The sequence below is a fragment of the Nicotiana attenuata genome, chromosome 2 (assembly GCF_001879085.1).
Source record: "Nicotiana attenuata strain UT chromosome 2, NIATTr2, whole genome shotgun sequence".
Classification (NCBI taxonomy): Eukaryota; Viridiplantae; Streptophyta; class Magnoliopsida; order Solanales; family Solanaceae; genus Nicotiana; species Nicotiana attenuata.
The window spans coordinates 33944093-33964936 of record NC_031990.1 but is presented as its reverse complement, the minus strand read 5'-3'; positions in this window follow the sequence as shown (position 1 = coordinate 33964936).

The following is a 20844-nucleotide window of genomic DNA, read 5'->3' as shown; positions in this document are numbered from 1 at the left end:
CTCTACCTTCTGCTTCTTATTGTGCCTCAATTCCAAGTACATTTCTAGCTTCAAGTAATGTTGAAGAGTGGATCCCTCTGTATGCACATACTCGAAGTTAAATAATGAAGAACTGCTTGTTTCACATGAAGATAGCTGTTATTTTTAGTTTAGATACCTAGTTTAATAGTATTATTTGAATAATTGTCTCATGTGTATTAACAGGAGTGTATTCGATTGATTGGACTGTTTTTCATCGTATTGTGAATATTTATCTAGTAGTTTACTGGTTCAAAGTCAGATCTCATGTTAAATGTTAGTAGAGTTAATATCATGATTAGTTTGAATAGCTAAAATTAGAGTGTAGGATTTCAAAATGGTTAGTTTGAATAGCAATGCTTGTTTTGAAACCAGGGAATCAGCATCTCAACATGTTAAGTCTGTTTTGAGTTTAACATTTCAATATAGTTGATAATCACTCTAGTTTAATCATTGCTTCCTACAATTGCTTGTATTAATTCGTAGCCTAACAGCTTCACATAAGTAAAAATGTTTTACTGCTGTTTAATACGTGAAATTATGTCTTAATGTTTGTCATTAGCTTCCCAATTCCTTGCTTCATGTGCATCAAAATTAAGTCCTGATGTTAGTTTATAGTTTGATTCATTAGTGAATCATTAAAGCTAGTCTCGTTTGGTTTGATGAATGTCTGGCTGTCTGGGCCATGAAGAAGTGATTCAACATGGCCCAACTGTGTAAAAGTTGTCCGAAATTTGCCCCAGGCCCATTCCCTTTTAACTCAATTAATTAGAGGCCTAGGCAGTCTGGGTTAGGTCCCAGCCTCAATGTCTTCATACTGGGCCTGTTCAAAAGCCCATTCAGGGTAGCTCCGAAATTTCTTCACGATTGGGCCCAGACGCGAAGCCAAGTACTGCAAGACTTAATCAGAAATTACGAGTTTCATTAAAAAAAATTAAAACAATTTTGGGCTTTCCAAGCTAGGTAGCATATTTGAATTAAGAGGCTCTCCTCTTGTTCAAGTGTGGACTTGAACTTGAGGCCCAAATTCCTTGAATGCTTTTAATAATAGTAGTTAATAATGCTAATTAATTAAGGCCTTTTTAGAGACAATACTTAATAGCAAATCATAGTTCCTTTAGGTTGTCTTTTAAAATAAAAATGAGGTGCGCCACGCCAAACAAAATCACAAATTGCGTGGTCCTCTTTAAATACTCATATTAAAATATTTAGAATTCGGGATGTGCCATTTAGCGAATTTTCATGGCCTCCCGCAAAGTTAATAACACGTTAGTCGCTTTAGGCGCGTTCTTTAATAATTTTACCTTCCTAAACTCGGGTGTGCATTTCATGTGACCGAAATCCAAATTCCAAAACGTTGAATAAAATGTGTCGAGGATCCGGGTGCATTTCATGTGACGTGATCCGAAAACATATTTTAAACGACATTCAATTTCCTAAAATTAATTAAAAGCGGTAAATAATTTTAAAAATTGCACTATAGGATGACATGTATTGAAATCAGATTTTTAGCCAACTATAATAGTTTAAGCGACCGTGCTAGAACCACGGGATCTGGGGGTGCCTAGCACCTTCCCTCGGGTCAACAGAATTCTTTATTCAGAATTTCTGGTTCGCCGACTCAATTCGGGAAGTCGAAATTTTCCTCGATTTAGGATTCAAGATAAACCGGTGACTTGGGACACCAAAAGCCAAACCTATCCCAAGTGGCGACTCTGAAATAAATAAATAATCCCATTTCAAATAATGTCACTTTAAATGGAAGGGTCATCACATTCTCTGCCTCTAAAACAACCGTTCGTCCTCGAACGGACAAAAGAAATAAGTACCTGAGTCGGGGAAAAGATGAGGATAACGGCTCTGCATATCGGACTCGGACTCCCAGGTCGATGCCTCAGGAGGCTGACCTCTCCACTGAACACGAACAGAAGGAAAACTCTTGGATCTCAACTGACGGACCTGCCGGTCTAGAATAGCTACCGGCTCCTCCTCATAAGACAAATCCTTGTCCAACTGGACAGTGCTGAAATCTAACACGTGGGCTGGATCGCCGTGATACCTCTGAAGCATGGATACATGGAAAACTGGATGCACAGCTGATAAGCTAGGCGGCAATGCAAGTCTATAAGCCACATCTCCCACTCGATCAAGAATCTCAAACTGACCAATTAACCTAGGGCTAAGCTTGCCCTTCTTCCCAAATCTCATCACGCCCTTCATAGGCGACACTCGGAGCAATACCCGCTCACCAACCATGAATGCCACATCTCGAACCTTGCGGTCTGTATAACTCTTTTGCCTAGACTGAGCTGAACGAAGCCTATCCTGAATGATCTTGACCTTGTCCAAGGCCTCCTAAACCAAATCTGTACCCAACAACCGAGCCTCTCCCAGCTCAAACCATCCAACCGGAGACCGACACCGCCTACCATATAAAGCCTCATAATGAGTCATCTGGATGCTCGACTGGTAGCTGTTGTTGTATGCAAACTCCGCTAAAGGCAAGAGCTGATCCCACGAACCTCCAAAGTCAATAACACAAGCCCGGAGCATATCCTCCAAAATCTGAATAGTCCGCTCGAACTGACCGTCTGTCTGGGGATGAAATGCTGTGCTCAACTCTACCCGTGTGCCCAACTCTCGCTGAACTGCTCTCCAGAAGCGCAAGGTAAACTGCGCACCCCAGTCCGAAATGATAGATGCTGGCACACCATGAAGACGAACAATCTCCCGGATATAAATCTCAGCTAATCTCTCGGATGAATAGGAGACTGCCACAGGAATGAAATGCACTGACTTGGTCAGCCTATCCACAATGACCCAAATCGCATCGAACTTCTTCCGAGTCAACGGAAGCCCAGTAACAAAATCCATAGTAATCCGTTCCCACTTCCACTCGGGAAACTCAATCCTCTGAAATAAACCACCAGGCCTCTGATGCTCGTACTTAACCTGCTGACAATTTAAACAACGAGCCACATATGCTACGATATCCTTCTTCATTTTACGTCACCAATAATGCTGCCGCAAATCCTGATACATCTTCGCGGCGCCCGGATGAATAGAGTACCTAGAGCTATGGGCCTCCTCTAAAATCAACTCTCGGAGCCCATCCACATTTGGCACACAAACTCGCCCCTGCAATCTCAAAACTCCATCCGCATCTAAAGTAACCTGCTTGGCACCTCCTCGCTGCACCGTGTCTCTAAGGACACATAAATGGGGATCATCAAACTGCCGATCACGGATACGCTCCAATAATGAAGAACGAGCGACCGTGCAAGCTAACACACGACTGGGCCCAGAAACATCCAGTCTCACGAACTGATTGGCTAAAGCCTGAACATCCAAAGCAAGCGGCCTCTGACTGACCGGAATATAAGCGAGACTGCCCATACTGGCTGACTTCCTACTCAAAGCATCGGCCACTACGTTGGCCTTCCCTGGATGATAAAGAATGGTGACATCATAATCCTTCAACAACTCCAACCACCTCCTCTGCCTCAAATTCAACTCCTTTTGCTTGAACAAGTACTGAAGTCTCTTGTGATCATTGAACACCTCACACGCCACGCCATACAGATAATGCCTCCAAATCTTCAAGGCGTGAACAATGGCTGCTAAATCCAAATCATGAACCGGATAATTCTTCTCATGGATATTCAATTGCCTCGAAGCATAGGCAATGACCTTGCCCTCCTGCATCAACACTGCTCCAAGCCCAATATGGGAAGCATTACAATAGACTGTATAGGGCCCTGAACCTGTGGGCAAAACCAACACCGGTGCCGTAGTCAGAGCTGTCTTGAGCTTCTGAAAGCTCGCCTCACACTCATCCAACCATTTGAACTGGGCACCCTTTTGGGTCAATATGGTCATCGGGGCTGCAATAGATGAAAACCCCTCCACGAACCGTCTGTAGTAGCCTGCCAACCCCAAGAAACTCCGAATCTCTGTAGCTGATGCTGGTCCAGGCCAGGTCTTGACTGCCTCTATCTTCTTTGGGTCCACCTGAATACCCTCGGCTGATACAACATGACCCAGAAATGCAACTGAACCCAACCAGAATTCACACTTCGAGAACTTAGCATATAACTGATTATCCCTCAGAGTCTGAAGAACCACTCTAAGGTGCTGCTCGTGCTCCTCCTGGCTGCGGGAGTATATCAATATATCATCAATGAACACTATCACGAATGAATCCAAATAAGGCCTCAACACTCGGTTCATCAGGTCCATGAAATCTGCTGGGGCATTTGTCAACCCAAATGACATAACCAAGAACTCATAATGCTCATACCGAGTGCGGAAGGCCGTCTTAGGGACATCAGATGCCCTAATCCTCAACTGATGGTAACCAGATCGCAAGTCAATCTTTGAAAATACCCTGGCACCCTGAAGCTGGTCGACCAAATCATCAATCCTCGGCAGTGGATACTTATTCTTGACTGTTACCTTGTCAATTGCCGATAATCAATACACATTCTCATTGACCCATCCTTCTTCTTGACAAATAGCACCGATGCACCCCAAGGTGAGACACTGGGCCTAATGAAAATCTTCTCAAGCAAATCCTGCAACTGGTCCTTTAACTCTTTCAACTCCGGCAGGGCCATACGATATGGCGGAATAGAAATGGGCTGAGTGCCCGGAGCCAGATCAATGCAGAAATCTATATCCCTGTCGGGTGGCATACCCGGCAGGTCTGAAGGAAATACATCAGGGAAATCACGAACAACGGGCACAGAATCGATAGAGGGAACTTCACCACTGGAATCCCGAACATAAGCTAAATAAGCCAAACACCCCTTCTCGACCATACAGCGAGCCTTCACATACGATATGACACTGCGGGTAGAATGACCTGGAGTCCCTCTCCACTCTAAATGAGGCATACCCGGTAAAGCTAAGGTCACCGTCTTGGCATGGCAGTCCAAGATAGCGTGATAGGGTGATAACCAGTCCATCCCCAATATAATATCAAAGTCGACCATATCTAAAAGCAACAGATCTACACGAGTCTCCAGACCCCCAATCACCAATACACAAGAGCGATGGACTCGATCGACCATGATAGAATCACCCACCGGCGTAGATACATAAGCAGGAATACCCAATACATCACTAGGCATGATCAAATACGGAGCAAAATAGGATGACACATACGAATACGTAGACCCGGGATCAAACAACACTGAAGCATCTCTATCACAAACCAGAACCATACCTGTAATAACCGCATCTGAAGCCTCTGCCTCGGACCTAGCCTGAAGAGCATAACATCGGGGCTGGGCCCCACCACTCTGATCTACCTCTCTGGGATGACCTGCTGCTGGCTGGCCTCCACCTTTGCCGGTCTGAGCTCCACCTCTATGACCTCTACCTCCACCTCTAGTACCTCTACCCCCGCCTCTAGCTGGCTGGGCGACCTGTGGAACATCTGGTGCCTGAATCATAGGACGGGGACCCTGCTGCTGAGAACTGCTCGAAGCTTGAGGGCAATACCTAGCAATGTGCCTCGTGTCGCCACAAGTAAAACAAGCCCTCGGTTGCTGAGTCTGCTGGCCTTGTCGCCCTGAATGACCACCACGGAAACTCTGGAGCGGCGGCGCACTGATAGGAGCTGGCGGTGCACTGAATGGCTGCTGATCAGAATAATGCCCACGGAAACCACGATCACCTGGGGCACCCTGAGAAACCTGGAGGGCTGACTGGAAAGGCCTAGAAGGCTGACCCCTATCATAAGAATCTCTGCCTCCAGATGAGGCACCACTGAATCGGCCTGACTGACGGGGTCTCTTGTCTGCTCTATGACTACCCCCCTGTGGCAATACCATCTCGATCCTCCGGGACACATTGGCCGCCTCCTGAAAAGTGATGTCACTCCCCGCCTCTCTAGCCATCTGGAGACGAATAGGCTAAATGAGTCCATCAATAAACCGTCTCACTCTTTCCTCTCAGTGGGGAGTATGACAATAGCATGGCGAGCCAACTCAATAAACCTAGTCTCGTACTTGGTGACTGACATGGATCCCTGATGGAGACGCTCGAACTGCCTCCGATAGGCCTCACGCTGTGTGATAGGGAGAAACTTCTCCAGAAACAACACTGAAAACTGATCCCATGTCACGGTTGGAGACCCTGCTGGTCTAGCTAAACTGAAATCCCTCCACCAAGTCTTGGCAGATCTAGATAGGCGAAATGCAGCAAAGTCCACTCCATTGGACTCAACAATACCCATGTTCCGAAGAACCTCGTGGCAGCTGTCCAAATAATCCTGAGGATCCTCGGTAGATGCACCGCTGAAAGTAGTAGTGAAGAGCTTGGTAAACTTGTCCAATATCCACAAGGCATAGGCAGTTGCTCCAACCGGTTGAACTGGTGGAGTCTGAGTCTGGGGAGCTACCTGCTCCGAAGTGCGAGTAGCAGGAGTCTGGGCCCCTACTCCAGCCTGAGAGACGGCTGGTGCCACAGGAAGCAATCCTGCTCGGGTAACACTCTCTATGAGACCCACTAATCGGACCAGAGCGTCCTGAAGAACTGGGGTAGCAATAAACCCCTCTGAGACCTAAGCTGGGCCCACTGGAACTGCTAGGGCTGGGGCCGGAACCTCCTCGTCAAAGTCAACCTGAGGCTTCGCCACTGGTGCTGCTGCTCGGGGCTGAGCTCTGCCCCTACCTCGGCCTCTAGCACGGCCTCGGCCTCGTCCCCTGCCCCTAGCGGGAGCTTCCTGGGGCTCGGACTGCTTATCGGAAGATGAGGAAGCGCGTGTTCTCGCCATCTACGAAAGAACAGAGTAGAAATTCGATTAGCGTTGAGAAACCAAACCGCACGACAAGAAAGAAAAAATGTGAAACGTTTCCTAACTCGATAGCCTCTAGGGGATAAATACGGACGTCTCCATATCGATCCCTCAGACTCTACTAAGCTTGTCCGTGAGTTGTGAGACCTATGCAACCTAGAGCTCTGATACCAACTTGTCACGACCCGGATTTCTGTGAGGTCCCGTAAAATTTTTGGCTCAAAACCTAGTATCTTGTGGTGTCAACTCCGAATATGTGTTAGGAATGCGTAGAATTAGCTCGCCGCGGTTCGGACCCTTGGTATTGATCTAAGCTTGTAAAAATCAAAAGAATCAATTTCCATGAAAAATGCCATTTTGCGGTCAAGAATGCGGTCGCAGATCTGGTATGCGGACCGCATTCCTACCGCATAGTGAAGCTGTGGTTTGGTTAAACTTAAGGTCAAGATGCGGTCCAAAATGCGACCGCATAATTGATATGCGGACCACATTTCTACCGCAGAGTGGAACAGAAGAGTTGTCAAAATTAATGTTGAAAATGCGGTCTATTATGCGATCGCATAACCAATATGCGGACCGCATAATCGTCACATAAGTTCCTCAAGGATTTGTGAAGGTCAGTTCTGCGGTGCACAATGCGACCGCATAACAGGAATGCGGACCGCATTCCTGTCGCAGACCCAAACAGATTCACCAAAGTTTTGGGGGCAATTCTGCGGTCCAATCTGCGGACCGCATTTCTGTTCTGCGATCGCAGAATGCGACCGCAGATCTTGCTCGGGCTTTTATTTTCTAAATTTTTTACCCGACCCCCTTTTAATAAAACACCCCCAGCCCCTCATTTTTAACGATCTTCTGCACAAAATAAGAGAGAGGAAGAGAGGGTCTTGAGAGAGAAAGTCATCTTCTCCAAAATTTGATTCTCCAAAACCATCCGGGCCGGAAAATTTCAATGTTATCTTCATCCCCCTTTTCTTGCAGGTAACATCCCTAACCCTTTTCACTAAATTTCTGGTTTAAACTAAGGGGGGGGGGGGAGTCTCATGCATTGGTTTTTGAAAATAGTGGTTGAACTCATACATGCATGTCATTCTATAACCTAAAACCTAGTGAGAGTAATTGGGTAAGAGTAAAAGATGGTACAAAGATGGGTTGGTAACCTAAATAAGTTTGAGTAGATATTGTGAACTTCTTTTCTAAGTCATACGCATTAACTTGTGCACTAGATTGGCGTTGCTAGACCATTTGGTGAATTGGAAATAGAAGTTAAAAGGGAATTCGGCTCCAGGTATGTATGTCTAACTTTGAACTTGTAAAATCGCCTTGTTTGGGTGTTTGAGTGCTTGGTATGTGATTTTTACGTGATTTGTTTGTGAAATCCCTGTGATTGGTATGGTTGGGTGATTGTGGTTATGCCTTCGCTATATTGATGTAAGTAATTAGAAATAAACCAAGTTGCGATTGTGAATGTGCTATGTGGTAAGAACTGTGAAACAAGTAATGGAAGGAAATGGGAATTGCTGTGATCGGAATAACCGTGGTAGTAACATATTTGGTTTGTTGTGGGTAATTATTGTGGTGACTTAAATTGCATATGTGTCGTTGAATATGATGAAATGGTATTTGATGTCCATGGAAGTTCATGTAAGTTGTTGTTGTTGTTCCTTGAGGGTCATGGTTGTTGTTTCTTGAGGATTGTTGTTGTCGTTCTTTGTGAATTGTTGTTGTTGTTGGTTGTTTGTGAATTGTGATTGTTCGGTGGGATCGGGTTGCGCGCCGCAACACGAAGAAATAAGGGGTGGGTTGTGGTGATAAGGGTGGCTGAGGTAATAAGGTTGGAAAGCGATCGAAATCGCTATTGAAATGAACTATGAGCAAATTGTGAAATTATTGATGTGGAAATGTGAAAGGGGAAACAGGAGAGACTGTAAACTTGTGGTTTGATTGCTCTTTCTTTGAAGATTTGATTGTTATTTCCATTTCAATTACATGTTTGTTTATGGAGGAGAGATTGTATACCTGTTGGCTTAATTGTTCCCTCCTTGTAGATTTGATTGTCTCTTTTATTACTGCTACTTACTTGCTTATGGTTCGAGTTTACTTGGAGCAAAGTTTGTTCATACATACCAGTACAATTCAAATGTACTGACGTCCCTTTTGCCGGGGGCGCTACATTCGTGTTATGATTGTAGGTGGATCCGTAGCAGGTACTCCAGTCCACCGATCGTAGCTCCCCTTCGTCCTCCATTAGCTTTTTGGTGAGCCCCTTTCCTCTCGGGGCCCTGCGTGGCTCAGGCCGCTTGTTTTCGGAGTTTTATTTTTGATTTTGTGTAAGGTATAGCCGGAGCCTTGTTACCGGCAAATACTATATTATCCTGTTGTACTTTTAGAGGCTCCGTAGACAGTAGATGTGGGTTAGAAACTTGTGTAGATCCGTGTTTTCATACATTGGTAACGAGTTGGTGATTACATTACTATTATGTAAGTATGTATGTGTTTTGTAAATTAAAAAGTATTCTTAATTAATTATTTGGAAAATTCTTGGAACAATTGAGTAAGGAAAACATGGGGTAACATGTGGGTTAGGAAAGGCATCCAGGTTCGCTTGGCTGGGGCTACCCGGTCGGGCGCCGGTCATGACCCTCGAATTTGGGGCGTGACAATTTTCCACCCTCGGGAGTCGTGATGGCGCCTACTAATGAGAGCTAGGCAAGCCAAATTTATTTACTTGTCCATTAATAACCTAATCGACTTTAACAATTTACGACGATAATACAAAAGCAACGAAATTCAGAAATAAGCGGAAGTGCTAACATTTTATAAAACTGAATAAAATGCGGAAAGTTCAACAAAATCCTCTACCCAAGACTGGTGTCACTGTACTCACGAACTGCTAAGAATACTACATACAAACGTCTGAAAGAGAATATAAGTTGTTTGTCTCGATTACAATGAGATAACAGATGAAAATAAAGGATAGAGGAGACGCCGGGCCTGCGGACGCCTGCAAGGCTACCTCGGGTCTCGCTGAAATGAAGCCTGCTCTCACACTACTGCTGCTGCTGCTCGAAACCTAGACCTGTGCAAAATAGCATAGAGTGTAGTATCAGCACAATCGACCCCATGTGCTGGTAAGTGTCTGGCCTAACCCCGGCGAGGTAGTGACGAGGCTAGGACCAGACTCCAGATAAACCTGTACAGATATATATATACAAGTACAACAGAAAAATAGCAAGAAAATAACAATTTAAGCTGGGGAAGGGAGCATGCTTCAGGGGTAACAGATAGACACAAACTATCAGGAATAATGGTACGTACATCTACAGTTTAACTTCTAACAATAATGAAAAGATAAGACAACTTTCATATTCAACTCATTCTGTTGCAGGCGTGCAACTCGATCCCATTTCTCAATATCTCGTGGTAGGCATACCACCCGCTCCCATTTCAATATCACTCGTGGTAGGCGTACCACCCGCTCCCATTTCAGTATCACTTGTGGTAGGCGTACCACCCGCTCCCATTTCAATTTCACTTGTGGTAGGCGTACCACCCGCGCCCATTTCAATATCACTTGTGGTAGGCGTACCACCCGCTCCCATTTCAATATCACTTGTGGTAGGCGTACCACCCGCTCCCTTTACTTTTAACACAATGCACAATACAATCCCGGCAAGGGAACAATCAAATTAATACTCTTCCCGGCAAGGGAACAATCAAATTAATACTCTTCCCGGCAAGGGAACTATAACAACAAGTCAAACATCCCGACAAGGGAGAGTCAGCTATAACCAATCCTATTCAACTTCTTCCTGGCGCAACTAATACCAATATTTAGTCACAACGCTCATAGGATCAAACAAGGGTACACAATTATCAAATTAAGACTCACGGTCATGCTTGACACCGACGCATGGATACTCGTCACCATGCCCATGCGTCGTACTCAACATAAACAACTAGCAATTATGACTCAACTCCTAATCCCTCAAGCTAGGGTTAAACCAAACACTTACCTCGATGCTTTGAACTCAACTCAAGCCTTAACTATAGCTTTACCCCGTGATTCCACCTCCAATCCGCTCGAATCTAGTCACAAGTCACTTAATTACTTTAATAAACACTAAATGGATCAATTTGAATGCATAAAAATGAATTTTCCAAAGTTTTTTCCAAAAATTCCAAACTCGCCCCCTGGCCCACGTGGTCAAAATCCGAAGTTCGAACCAAAACCCGGTTACCCATTCCCCCACGAACTCAAATATGTAATTTATTTTGAAATCGGACCTCAAATTGAGGTCCAAATCCCCAATTTTTGAAAAACCTAGGTTCTACCCAAAACCCCCAATTTCACCCATGAAAATCTTTGATTTTAAGGAGAAAACATGTTAAATGATGTTAATGAATGAAAAACTGAGTAAAAATTGACTTACAAATGGTTTGGAATGAAACTTGTTCTTGAAAAATCGCCTAAGGAGTTGTGTTTTGAAAGTGAGGTGAAAAATGGCCTAAAATTCGACTAAGTATGAAAATTGCTGGGCTGCAGATATGGGAATTGCGAACTGGGTTCGCATTTGCGAACCCTGCAGGCTTGGGAAATGCGAAAGGAAATTCGCATTTGCGAACTCTAGAAAATCTGGGCTTGTTCGCATTTGCGAACAATTAGTCGCATTTGCGTCCTCCAGCCATCTGGGCACACTTCGCAATTGCGAAGGAGGACCTCGCATTTGCGAGACAAGGCAGGCCTGGGCTTGGTTCGCATTTGCGAACCAGCCTTCGCATTTGCGAGTTCGCATTTGCGAACCAGGCTTCGCAATTGCGAAGCCTGCAGGCCTGTTCATACCAGCAGCAATTTCTGAGATTTCTAAGGTCAAAATGCAACTCGACACCTATCCAAAACTCACCCGAGCCCTTGGGGCTCCAAACCAAACATACACACAACCTCAAAAACATCTTACGGACTTATTCGTGCGATTAAATCGCCAAAATAACATCATATAATCGCCAAAACTCATGATTTCTTCCAAATTTTCATAAAACATCAATTTTCCATTTTAAGTCCGAAACACGTCAAACGACGTCCGTTTTCAACAAACTTTACAGAAAGCGCTTAAACCATATATAAGACTTGTACCGGGCGCCGGAACCAAAATACGAGCTCGATTCCATAGTCTTTTAATCAAATTTCATTTTCATTTTCCTTAATCATTTCCAGAAAATAATTTCACACAAAAATTCATTTCTCGGGCTTGGGACCTCGGAATTCGATTCCGGGCATAAACCTCGTCCCATATTTTCCTACGGACCCTCCGGGACCGTCAAATCACGGGTCCGGGTCCGTCAACCCAAAATGTTGACCGAAGTCAAATTTATCCAATTTAATATCAAAATTTAGCATTTTTCTCACAGAATTCATATTTAAGCTTTCCGGCTACGCGCCTGGACTGCGCACGCAAATCGAGGCAATCCCAAATGAGGTTTTCAAGGCCTCGGACCACAGAAAGAGTAAGGAAACAAGTGATGACCCTTTGGGTCGTCACAGTACATGGATCGAGTTAGTTCGGTTTTTATCAAAACCAAACCAAATCAACTATATCCGTTTGGATTGATTCGATTTTGTCGGGTTTTTCGGTTTTCGGATTTTTTGTTACTTACATATTATTTTAATCTTACTTTGTTAAATATTTGATAAGTAAATAAATATTTAGTAAAAATATAAAAAATTGACAAACATATTATCGTTTAAAATATTCTTATGGGAGAATTCTATTAGTAACACATTATAGTTATTTTTTTGTCGCCTGACAATAATTTTTCGATGATATACACTTTCAGATTAACCGAATTTAGTAATCAAAATAAAAATCAATATGATACCTAAATATTAATAATCACTTCACATTCAAAAAAGATATAAGAATTTAGTAGATCTTAACATATGATATGAATATGGAAGAACAAAGAGATAGACGCATTTCAATAACACTTTAAGAAAGCGATCATACAATCCATATTTTAAGGTCAATAAATATGGAGCACTTCATATTCTATTAAAATTTATATCTCGCAAGAGAATCTCAAATATTTCTAGATATTTTTTAAAGAAAATTCTATATAAAATCTTAAAAGTATATAAAAATTATATATTTATATGTCGGGTTAGTTCGAATTTTTTTACTCAATACCAAACCAAATCAAACCAAATCAAGTCGGGTTTTTTAATCGGTTTGATTTGACTTTTCGATTTGGTGCGATTTTTCGATTCGGTTTGTACATCCCTGTTTACCAGAATCATTGAGTGCTGATAAGCTTTCTCACTTCACTCAGTAGAGAAAAAATTTCTCAGACCATTTAAATAATTAAATTATATACATGGACAAATGATCTCACAACATGGAAGTAGGAGAGTATTTTTATATGAAGAAAGAAGTCAAAAATTATCTTTTAGATGAATAACAATATATAAAATGGAACTCGTCCAGCCGACACCAAGTGGCCCGTGTGATATAACAAAGATGGCTAAATAATTCAATTTGGATTTGGGCTATAATATATGTAAGTGATTTGGCACAATTTGTACACTGAACTTGTAGATGACAAATCAGTTTTTGGTTGGTCTATCTGAATTCATAGTGGAACTGGCTTTGAATGTAGTCGGATAGAATAGAAAAGGTGTAGAAAGAGGCGTGCTAGATTAGGATAATGCATTATTATTATTGAACGAGAAAGTCTTAATCTAGAACACGTCAAACGAAGAAATGGATTGCAACTTCTGAAATTGCCATGTTGCTACCTATTTGTTACATGGCAACACACTGTTTCTAACGTTTTTGAGAAGCTTCCAGATGCATGCAGTGTCTTTTATTCACAGGAGATGCTAGAGTTGTGCTGTTATTCATTTGTTACTATTTAAAATGAAAGGAGAAGTTGATCGACCAAGGGTAGTTTCGGTATTCCATATATGTTGAGGGATAAGTTGGTAATTCTGCCACTTATTCATATATTTTCCTATAATCCGTACCTTTCCTTTTGAATCAATGTCTCTCTCTTTTAAGAAGCACTCTCTCAATCTCTCTCTTCATAATTTAATTTTTCTGGGTTTGCATATTTCTTCATCCTAAAGTACTTTTTTCATTGATTGTTATGATTTTGTCTGCTCCTTCTCTATCTCTATTTCACAAGACATATGTTTCTACTCCAAAATAAGTGATTTTTTGGTCTTTTTCATTCCAGATTTCAAAAATAAATTAATTATTTTTTTTTCTACATTGTCCTTGGAGTAAATTGTGTTGGAATATGTGTTAGGAGTGTTTATGTGAGATAGTATAGGTTAATATGGTCAATTTCATTGCTAATTAATGCTAAAAGATGGATTTCTTAATCTGTGTGAAAACATCCAAAAAATTACTTATTTTGGACCGGAGGGATTATCAATCATACTATAGGGTACTTCACAGTGATTTTTTTTTTTGAAGTATGACTGGGATAGGGGACATTCCCTCCAAGTTCCAGTATGTAGAGAAAAGAAAAAATTTCAAGCTCTTGAATCTAATGCAGAATTCAATTAGTTTGAGATTTTAATTAGTATTCGTATTATATACTTTTTCCATCTTAATTTTCGTGATGGTATTTGACTGGCCAATGGCCATAGAATTTAAGAAGAAAAGGAAGACTTTTGATACTAATGTTCTAAATGAGCCATAAATATTTGTATTGGTTATAAATCATCTTATTAAGCGTACAATGAGTATTTTAAAGTTTAATTGTTATTAAATATTAAAAAATATCCTTTTTAAAAACTAACTAAAAAGAAAAACAAATCACATAGATAGAAGAATATCATTTTAGATGGAATAAAATATAAAATAAGAATACTCATCTTAGCACTATAGAGTTAAAAAAGCACCAAAGAATTACTACAAAACCTACATTGTTAGAATACAGGTTGGTGTCCAAATCTTAAAAAGGAAAAGGGAGATCAATTTTTCTATACAAAAAGGTACTACTAATATTTATATAAATAAAATTAGGTAAAATAATCAAATTAATATGTTAATTAAGAATATATTGTTTCTTTAATGATGTGAGATTGAAAAGTTTTCAATCAGGCCAAGACGCATGTAAAATGTAAAGAATGCGAGTATTATTTTTAAATAAGACGAGAAAAATGAATTTATTTATTTATTTATTTATTTATTTATTTTTTTTTACTATAGGTCTGGGCTTGTGAACAGATCTAGGGGTTTTTGTGATATACATACATTTCTCTGGTAATAAAAAATTTTATTTACAAAAAAAAAATATTAAGACGAAAAAAAGATTATGCTGTGATGACCCAAAATGTCATCACTCGTTTTGAAAGTAAATTTTATGTTTCAAGGCCTTAAAAACCTCCTATTGTCTCACCTCGATTTGCGTGCGCAGTCCGGGCGCATTTCCGGAAAAGCTTTTATGTGAAATCTAAGTAAAATAATGAAATTGGCCTTTAAAATTGATTAAAGTTGACTTTGGTCAACATTCTTGGTAAACGGACCCGGACCCGTTATCCGACAGGTCCCGTAGGGTCCATAGTAAAATATGGGACTTGGGCGTATGCCCGGAATCGAATTCCGAGGTCCCAAGCCTGTGAAAAGAATTTTTAAAGAAAATTGTTTGCTGGAAAATATAAAGGCTTTTTGAAATGAAATGATGCATGTTCTTGATGGTATCGGTCCCGTATCATGGTTCCAGAGACCGGTACAAGTTTAAATAATAAATAAGTCGAATCTCTGAAATTTGGTAAGAATCGGAATTTGGTTCAGTATAAATCGGACCTATAGTTGAGAAAATGGAAATTTCAATGTTCTTGGGTGATTTTATGAATTTGAGGTTGAATTCGTAGTTGTTGATGTTATTTTGATGATTTGATCGCATAAGCAAGTCTGCATGATGTTTTTAGACTTGCGTGCATGCTTGGTTTAGAGCCCCGAGGGCTCGGGTGAGTTTTGGATAGGCCACGGAGTGAATTTGGAGTTAGGAGAATTGCTGGTATGTTGCAGATGTGTAGCAGGCCTCTGATCTCGCAAATGCGAGATCAGGCATCGCAATTGCGATGTAAGCAGGGGTCGCAAATGCGAGACTTTTGTCGCAAATGCGAAGAACCCAGGGCCAGCCATTTCTCGCAAATGGGAGATATACTTCGCAAATGCGAAGCCCATAGGGATCGCAAATGCGACCTTTTTATCGCAAATGCGAAGGAAGCAGAGTTTGCGAAGGTTCGTATTTGCGATGCCTTTCTCGCAATTACGAGCTTCGCAAATGCGAAGCTCCAGTCGCAATTGCGACATTTGTGACCTGTTAAGTTGGGTTTTGACGGAAATTTCTTCATTTTTCAAACTCTTTCAAACCCTTAGCTCACTTGGGCGGTTTTTCAAGGAAAGGTTCTTCCCCAAATCATAGGTAAACAACTTCTAACTTATTTTCTTCAACCTATAACATCTTTTTACATGTTTTCAATTCAAAATCAAGGATTTTTCATGGGGAATTGGGTGATTTTGGGTAGGAGTTAGAATTTTCAAATTTTGGGGATTTGGACCTCGATTTGAGGTCCGATTTTAAAACTAATTACGTATTTGAGTTCGTGGGTGAATGGGTGATCGGGTTTTGGTTCGAACTTCAGGTTTTGACCAAGCGGGCTTGGGGTTGATTTTTGACTTTTTTGGGGAAAACAATGGAAAACCTATTTTCATGCATTACAATTGGTTATTTAGCATTTATTTATATCGTTAGGTAATTTGTGGCTAGATACAAGCGAATTGGAAGTGGAACCGAGAGGTAAAGCAGTAGTTGAGGCTTGATTGTGTTCGTGGCATTGAGGTAAGTGTTTGGTCTAACCTTAGCTTGAGGGAATAGGAGTTGTGGTCTTATTTGCTATGTGTTAAGTGTTGAGTACGACGTATAGGTGCGGTGACGAGTAACTATACGTTGGTGTCAAGCATGCCCGTGAGTCTTATACTATGATTGTTATGACCCTGTTATGTATTGTCCATGCTTAATATGATGATCATAAATGTTGAACAAGGCTTACGAACGTATTCTTGGTAATCGACCATTGTTGAGCATTGGCTCCAGTTGAGACTTATATTGTGAAGTGATTGTAGAAACGAGATGAGGTATATTGTTGTTTCCCTTGCCGGAATGTTATTGTTTATGATATTATTTTCCTTGCCGGGATGTTATTGGTTATGATATTGTTTCCCTTGTCGGGATATTGTTGTTATACTACTGTTCCCTTGCCGGGATTCTTTTGTGATTGGTGTTGATTTGTATATTGGGATCGGATTGCACGCCGCAATAATATTATATTGGGATCGGGTTGCACGCCGCAACAATATTATATGGGATCGGGTTGCACGCCGCAACAAGGAGTAATAAGGGTGGACAGGTGGAATCGGGTTGCACGCCGCAACAGTATTATATGATTGGGATCGGGTTGCATGCCGCAACAAGAAAGAATAAAAGTGAATATTAATTCTTATGATGAGAACGAGAGTAAAAGCACGAAGGGTGATGCCGTGCACTTGTTACTGTTTTCCTTATTCTTGCTGATATGAAATCATGGTGTTCTTTATACTTCTCTACTGGAATTCTGTTAGTACTTGATAGTCTCCGCAGCATGTTCCCCCTCCCATCTTTAACTGCTAGTTTTCTGTTGTTATTATTTGCCGCATATGATTTAACTGCACAGATTTATTTGGTAGTCTTGTCCTAGCCTCGTCACTACTTCGCGGAGGTTAGGCTCGACACTTACCAACACATGGGGTCGGTTATGCTGATACTACACTCTGCACTGTGTGCAGATCCCGGTGCTGGAGCATTTGGACCACAGTGAGGTTGCTGCCTTCAGTCCAGCGGAGAACCGAGGTAGTCCTGCAGACGTCCGCGGGCCTTGGCGTCCCCTTCTATCCTATTTCTTTCTGTTCTTACTTATTCCAGCTCATCAAATATAAGTGCAACATGAAATTGGGTCTCCATATTGGATAGCCTTAACGGAGGAAGGGTATATTTGAGTCACTTGTATAACGACATGGATATTTTTGTACCGATAGTATAACGTAGGATAAATTTAACCCTTTTTGCATAGTAAAGGGACATATATGACCCTTTTCCGATTTAGAAATCAGCTAAACATAAAGGACTATATGAGAGTTGAACTAAATATGTTCCATCACTTAAGTTGCCTCATACTATTTGATGACTTTAGTCAACTTTGTCGCCTTTTAAAAACACTTAAAAAATTTCTAAATTGTATTAACGTGGGGTTACCACTAAGAATGGACAGAAACAATTAAACCAAGATATACATTTAAACACGATAGCCATTGGGCTCGGGCATAGCCCGAGCATAACATCACTAGTCTATTATATAGAAAGGAGAAGTTGGTCGACCAAGGTAGTTTCGGTATTCCATATATGTTGAGGGATAAGTTGGTAATTCTATCTCTTATTCATATATCTTTGCATAATCCGTATCTTTCCCTTTGAATCATTGTCTCTCTCTCTTTCAACAAGCACTCCCTCAATCTCTCTCTTCATAAGTTGATTTTTCTGGGTTTGCATACTTTTTCATCCTAAAGTACTTCTTTTTTTTATTGACTGTTATGATCTTGTCTGCTCTTTCTTCTCTATCTCTATTTCACAAGATATATATCTAGGTTATAGTTTCAAAGGTACTTCCCCCCCTTAATTTTGGGTTAAAGTTTTATTGAACAACCAAAAAGGAATCTTTCTAATGTGGAAGGTAGAACTTCACAAACAAACTTGAATAACAGATTCTCCGGTGCAACAATTCGCGGAATAGACGGCCCAGTATTTTTTAATCATTTGTATACCTAAGCCAATCGGATAGTAAGAAAGGGCAAAAATGCAGACAAAGAAGATAAATTTGTCATATATTAGTTACATTAAAGGAGCCAATCTTCCCTATATCATGACGAAGATAACAAATATTGAAGCAGACTATGCGCATATGACATTTGATAATATGCCTTACCCATCTTATGTTGTTGTGTGCTTACTGATTCCTTTGAGCATATGCTTTCACTATTCTGTTTCTTTTTTGATGAAATTCTTTCTTTACGCTTTTATACGTCGAATCCGAAAGATGATGCACTTTTGTATTAAAATATTTTGTATATTTACCTTTATCGTTATCGGTATCTTGACAAATGTTTTTGTGGTATTGATTCGAAATTTCCTCGGTCTCTTTGGAAAGTGTACGTGGAAAGTGAGCCTCCACTAACAACTACTTCCTAACTGATGTTTGATAGGATGGAACAAGAAAAAGGTCCAAAGAGAAAGTAGAAAATAGGAGTTTCGGAGAGAGGTAAGTGATATAAAGTTACTCTTTCAAATAAGCCAGGACGAATCTTTAAAACAATTTTTTGTACTTGAAAGCAAAATAGGGTACAATAATTTATTCTGTTACAATGTTGCCATTTAGTAATTCTGATGGATGTGAACTCTTTGCGAAATTCTACTGTTAGATTGTGATGGCCCTATTGAAATTTAGGTACATAGTATAAGATTTATTCAACAGTTTCCTTTGCACAACAGAAAATTCTAAGAAGAAAGTTAAGAAAAGCAAAGGTCATGGCTTTGGCCACCCTTACTTTAGTTAATCATCAAGATAAAGCCAAGTTGGTTGCATATTTAAATTAAATGAAAGAAGTGAAATTTAGGATGCTTGTAGTGTTTGAATTATGTATAAGGTTAAGGTGATGGACTAACTTTTTAGGATATCCATAGGGAGAGCACCAATTTGTCTTCAGTGGTTCTGTGACACTTTCATTTGGAAGGCACTATGCATGGCGAAGTTAATGTTCTTTTTGTATTTAAAAAACAGATTCATTCATTTCTTTGTAAGATGTTGCATATGTATACCTTTTGCCAGGTACTCTATAATTGCAGTGTGTCATGGATTCTGGATTCTTTTCTACCTAATCTTTTTTGTAGGTGTTTTCTTCTAATACAATTTGATGTTTTTTCTAAGTGAACTTCAATTATCCAAATGAAACATATCTAACATCAATGTATGTGCACTTTGCATTACTCAAACACACTGAAGGTTGTAGTTTTCCTTTCCTTCTTGTGTAGTACTTACATTTTAAGTAGTATTATTGCCTATATTGAAACATATGCAAATACATGTTAGTATTATTGCCCGTGCTAGCAAGAGCCCTATAATTTAAAATGAAAAGTACAAGATCAACAATTTATATTGGTTCTTGTTCATTAGTACATTTATTTTTTATTTTACATAAAAAAGAATCATTTTCATTATTTATTTCTTAAATTAAATAGTTATCTAGTATATACGAAGGCACTTGGGAATAGGTATTACAAGAATATTTTTAATTTCACTTTTAAAGATACATGCACAATTTAAATTATTGATGGTTTAGGTAGTTCTGGAAGATCCTACTTTTTTCTTCCATTTCTCAAAATAGACCTTGAGCAAACACTTCTATCTCTCATTGCTCAAGTTCACCATGGAAGGCTCTACCTTTCTCGCCGAACGAAAATTTCTCTAGATTAGGCTTTCTTGTTCAGAAAACAGAAGTGAATATCATAGGATATTAATATGCAACTTCACAACATTAACTCCAATGAAAATACAGGTCGTACCTTTGATTTTTCACTTTTCACATAACAGGATAAGGTAAAGTAATAGCAGTAAAGCACAGATGTACACGATGACACTCGTTTTCCAATATTAAGACGAACAAAGATGTGCACCATACATGTTTTCAACCATATGCAACGCTATTCCAATCATGCTAGCTAATTAATCCACTCACAATGCTCTGTTTTTATAGTTCAATAGTTCTTTTAAGAATCTCAATATCTTACCTCAATGCTACACCTTCAAAATTATCTTCCATAGATATCTTCTTAACAATACATAAGATCTCTCTGAAGAAAATTTTGCACGTAAGGGTTGTGCATGCAGTATAGTCTTACCATCACCTATGAGTGCATCTTGC